At 45.4% G+C, this 5,190-nt stretch overlaps 1 long non-coding RNA gene across 1 annotated transcript; it reads right to left on the reverse strand.

Annotated features, from left to right (window-relative positions):
• Positions 1-498: 498 nt before the first annotated feature.
• Positions 499-1,804, reverse strand: LOC147353620 (uncharacterized). Its single transcript, XR_015145772.1, has 2 exons — positions 1,614-1,804; positions 499-651 (listed from the first exon to the last, which is right to left on the reverse strand). It is a non-coding gene; the product is annotated as an uncharacterized LOC147353620 (long non-coding RNA).
• Between the last annotated feature and the right edge of the window lie 3,386 nt (positions 1,805-5,190).

A 5,190-nucleotide genomic window follows, 5' to 3' on the forward strand; every position in this document is an offset into this window, starting at 1 on the left:
TAGGACAGGGGCCCTTCTCACCTGTTATTTTGTCCTTTCCCCAACCTTGAAGATTGGAGGTGGTTCGATTTTATAAATGGCAATAGCCCAAAGAAGGACTGTAATACGTGCACAGTCACAGGGGGAGGTAGCCAAGCTCGTCTCCCCAGCATGGATGGGTGGGGAAAGTTCTGTCTCTTCAGCAGATGCTTTACCCACTCTGAGCCTCAGATTCTCCCCTGTCAGGTGAGGATGATTACTCCTACCCCTCAAGGTTGCTGGGAGGAATAAAATTTGGAGAATGATGCATGTGACCCGTGAATCTTGATGACAGAAATGATCGACACTCTGGCTGATGTAATGATCATTATCCATGTCCCCACTTGTTGAATTTGTGGAGGAGCATCTGACAGCACTGAAATCCAGCTTCAGTAGGAAGGCACACTGGTGGTCTCCACTATGGCCATGTCCTCTCCCGCACCCATAAAGCCCCATTTCCAGTGAATAAGCACTCTCCTGTCAATTGCAGGGCTTTTTATTGCTGGAATCCTCTATAATCAGACACCTAGACATGGCAGGTTGCTAACATTACTTAGGGATCAGGCAAGTGGCTTCCTTGGGTTCCTGGCAGGGATGGCTCCATCAACAGAGAGAACTTGAGTATATTTTATTCTGTAAGAGAAGGTACAGAAACCTGGTGAGGCCTTAGGGGTGGAAGTGACAATTAGCTGCACTGAACAAGGAGAGGGGCCTGCAGGTTGTTTGGAGGGAGTTCCTCTGGATGTGAGCAGGTAAAGGTGGATACTTCCCAATGAGGCTTTCTCCGATGGAACAGAGATTGTGGGGTTTCCCTGGAAGGCTGTGGGCAGTCTTCTGGGATACAGTGGGGGACTGCTGAGGACCACCTGGCAGGGCTCTGGAGTGATACCTGGGAGCCTCTAGGGATGAGCTGATCCCTGTCTGCTTCCTCCCTCTGGCCCTTGGACACAGAGCTGAAGCAGCTGCTTGTTCCCACCACCTCTAGGGCAGCAGAGACAGGATTGACCTTAGGCATCGACTGATCCTCGACTCTGGGCATCCCAGGCCTGGGGAGGGCAGAAGGGCAGCTTTTGGAAGCAGCTACCTCTTTTAGGCATGTGAGACCTGTTGGGTCCAGGGAATAAGGACAAATGTGGGTGTTAGATGGGGTAGAGTAGGGACTTGAAGCTCTAGGGAAAGAACTGATGTTTGGAGAATGCAAGGACTCAGTGTGAATGAATTACAGAAGAGTCAGATTCCTGTGCTGGAGAGGGTGAAGTCAGGGAGGCCAGTGCTGAGGGCCTACCTCCAAAGGCAGGTGATGTCACAGAGTCAGGAGGACCTGGAGGGTCCCAGGCCTGTGACCAGGCAGACCCCAGTCAGGGCCAGCTCAAGAGCTCCAGGGCTGAACTGAGTTTTCCTGCAGGATCCTTTCCCACACTGTGGGTGTTGGCCCCTTCCTCTCTACCTCCTCATTCATGAGGTTCTTTCTGCTCCCAGGTTCCCGGGGAAGAGCCAGGGTGTAGAGAAAATGATGCCCTCCACTTCCTAGTGGCCTGAGCAGACCCCTGACAACCCCGCCCCACACAGGCACATTCACACACAGCCTGACCCACCAGAGCACTGAGAGCATCCTGCTTATCCTGTGGTGTCAACTTCTCATCAACACAGCTCTTCAGGGTATCGGCAGTTTCCAGTACATCAGAGTTTTGGTTATACTTTTCAACTTGTTCAATATAGGCCTCATGGCTTCCTGATATGAACAGGTCAACAGTGTCCCTCACGGCTGGGCAGATGTCATCACACTCTGAAACAGAAAGATAAGGGGACACTCCCTGTAAGGCATTCATAAGAACACCCTATTCCCTTCCTGCTCCCGAGAGGCTCAGTCCTGCCCTGGGAAGGTGTCAGAACGCTTGGGGAGCCCAGGTCACAACCACTCACTTCCACCCCCGATGAAGAGCAAGGCAGCGCAGAGCAGCAGGAGAGCTCCAGCCCGCGTCATGGTGCCGGTGGCAGGTGCTCCCTGCTCACCTGGAGCCCTTTTATGCCTGTGCTTGTCCTCACCCCAGGGGACTGTGTTGCATGCTTCGTTTTTTCAGGAGATATGCCAGGCCACAGTGTGAAGGTGCCCAGGCCTGCACAGGAGGAGCTGTGTGTGTTGGCAAGATGCTAGTCCTTGAGTCCACAGAGGGCACTGGCTCAGTCTCCTCCCTTCTGGAGGGCCCTTCTGGAGTGGGGGCGGGGAGCAGCTGACTCAGGAAGCTTAACAAGTGAAAATACCCAGGTTGACCAAAAAGGACAAAAGTGCTCCCAAATCATGCCTCCTGAATGACGGCCAGTGGTAGCCTGTTAGTACAATATGTGACCTTGAAGACAGGATCGTGTGGACTTTAGCAGTTTACAGTTAGATCAGTGATTAGTGAATTGTCTCACAGGCGTTAGTGCCAGGCAGGCCCGAGCACAAGCCCTGAGCCCCTGGTCAGACTCTGGTGGCTCCTGTCCTGCTGTTGTCACTGTGTCCTTCATCTTTTCAGTGGCCTTTGTTGGGCCACTTCCCTGAATCAGTATCTGGAGCCTGGAAACTTCTTCTATGTGCTGGCCCAGAAATTTCTATTTTTCTCTTGGCCAGGTCCTACTACCTGGCAACTTTAATAGGACCCCATTCTACACTGCAATATTGTTTGCAACTTCTTTTTTCTTTTAAATTAAACTTTATTTTTATATTGGAGTATAACCATGTATGGATGTGAGAGTTGGACTGTGAAGAAGGCTGAGCACCGAAGAATTGATGGTTTTGAACTGTGGTGCTGGAGAAGACTCTTGAGAGTCTCTTGGACTGCAAGGAGATCCAACCAGTCCATTCTGAAGGAGATCAGCCCTGGGATTTCTTTGGAAGGAATGATGCTAAAGCTGAAACTCCAGTACTTTGGCCTCCTCATGCGAAGAGTTGACTCATTGGAAAAGACTCTGATGCTGGGAGGGATTGGGGGCAGGAGGAGAAGGGGACGACAGAGGATGAGATGGCTGGATGGCATCACTGACTCGATGGATGTGAGTCTGAGTGAACTCCGGGAGTTGATGATGGACAGGGAGGCCTGGCGTGCTGCGATTCATGGGGTCGCAAAGAGTCGGACACGACTGAGCGACTGATCTGATCTGATCTGATCTGATCACCAATTTACAGTGTTATGATCATTTCAGGTGGAGTCCAAAGGGACTGAGCCATATATATACGCACAACTATCCATTTTTCCCCCAAACTCCTCTCCTACCCAGGATTGGGCAGTGTTCCCTTTGCTTTAGAGTTGATCCTCATTGGTTATCTATTTTATTTCTTTAAAATTTATTTATTTTTTATTGACTGATAAATGCTTTACAATGTGCGTTGGTTTTTTACCATACATCAACATGAATCAGTCATAGGTAAACACTTGTCCCCTCCCTCTTGAATCTTTCTCCCACCTGACCACCCCATTCTACTCCCCTAAGTTTTCCCAGAGCACCAGGATGCACTCCCTGCTCTATGCAACAACTTCCCATTAGCTATCTATTCACACATAGTAATGTATGTATTTCAATGCTACTCTTACAGTTCATCACACTCTCTACCTCCTTGTGTCCACAAGTCTGTTCTCTATGTCTCAGTCTCTATTCCTGCCCAGCAAATAGGTTCATCAGTACCATTTTCTAGATTTTATATGTGTGCATTTGTATGTAATATTTGTTTTTCTCTTTCTGACTTGCTTCACTCTGTACAATGGGCTCTAGTTTCATCCACCTCAGTATAACTGACTCAGATGTGTTCCTTTCTATGGCTGAGTAGTATTCCATATATATATATATATATACCACAACTTCTTTATCCTTGTATCTGCCACTGGACATCTAGGTGGCTTCCATGTGCTAAGTATTGTAAATAGTGCTTCAGTGAACCTTGGAGTATATGTGACTTTTTCAATTATGATTTTGTCAGTGTATGTGCTTAGTAGTGGGATTGTTGGGTCATGTGATAGTTTCATTTCTAATTTTTTAAGGATTCTCTATAATGTTCTCCATAGTGACTGTATCAATTTACATTGCCACAAACAGCACAAGAGGTTTCCCTTTTCTCCACATGCTTTCCAGATTTTTTGTAGATTTTTTGATGATGACCATTCTGACTGGTGTGAAGTGATATCTCATTGTAGTTTTGCATTTATCTAATACTGAGTAATGTTGAGCATTTTTTCATGTATTGATTAATTTATAGTATGTCTTTTTTTGAGAAATGTCTATTTAGATCTTCTGCCCATTTTTTTATTACGTTGTTTGTTTTTCTGATGTTGAGCTAAATGAGCTGCTTGTATATTTTGGAGATTAATCCTTTGTCAGTTGCTTCATTTACAATTATTCTATCACATTCTGAGGATTTGCTTTTCATCTTGTTTATGGTTTCCTTTGCTGTGAAAAAGCTTTTGACCACTAAAGTGGTTCCCATTTGTCAATTTTTGTTTTTATTTATGTTACCTAGGAGGTGAGTCATAGAGGATCACACTGTGGTTTATGTCAAAGAGTTTTCTGGCTGTGTTTTCCTCTAAGAGTTTTATAGTTTCTGGTCTTCCATTTAGGTTTTTAATCCATTTTGAGTTTATCTTTGTGTATGATGCTAGGCAGTGTTCTAATTTCGTTCTTCTATAATACACATTGCTGTCCAATTTCCCTAACACCACTTATTGAAGAGGCTATTTCTTCATTGTATAGTCTTGCCTCCCTTGTCAGAGATAAGCTACCCATAGGTGTGTGGGTTTATTTCTGGGCTTTTATCTTGTTCCATTGTTTTATATTTTTCTATTTCTGCCTGTACCATATTGTCTTGATGAGTGTAGCTTTGTAGTATAGTCTGAAATCAGGAAGATTGATTCTTCCAGCTTTATTCTCCTTTCTCAAGATTGCTTTGACTATAAGAGGTCTTTGGTGTTTCCATATGAATTTTAAAATTTTTCGTTCTAGTTCTGTGAAACAAGCAATTGGTACTATGATAAGAATTGCATTAAATCTGTAGATTGCTTTCAGTAGTATAGTCATTTCCACAATTTTGATTCTTCCCTTCCAAGAACATGGTATATCTCTCCATCTGTTTATGTCATCCTTGATTTCTTTCATCAGTGTCTTATAGTTTTCTCTATACAATTCTTTTGTCTCCTTAGGTAG

Source organism: Bos grunniens, chromosome 18, assembly GCF_055505025.1.
Source record: "Bos grunniens cultivar Pamir isolate PY7600 chromosome 18, Bosgru_T2T1.0, whole genome shotgun sequence".
NCBI lineage: Eukaryota > Metazoa > Chordata > Mammalia > Artiodactyla > Bovidae > Bos > Bos grunniens.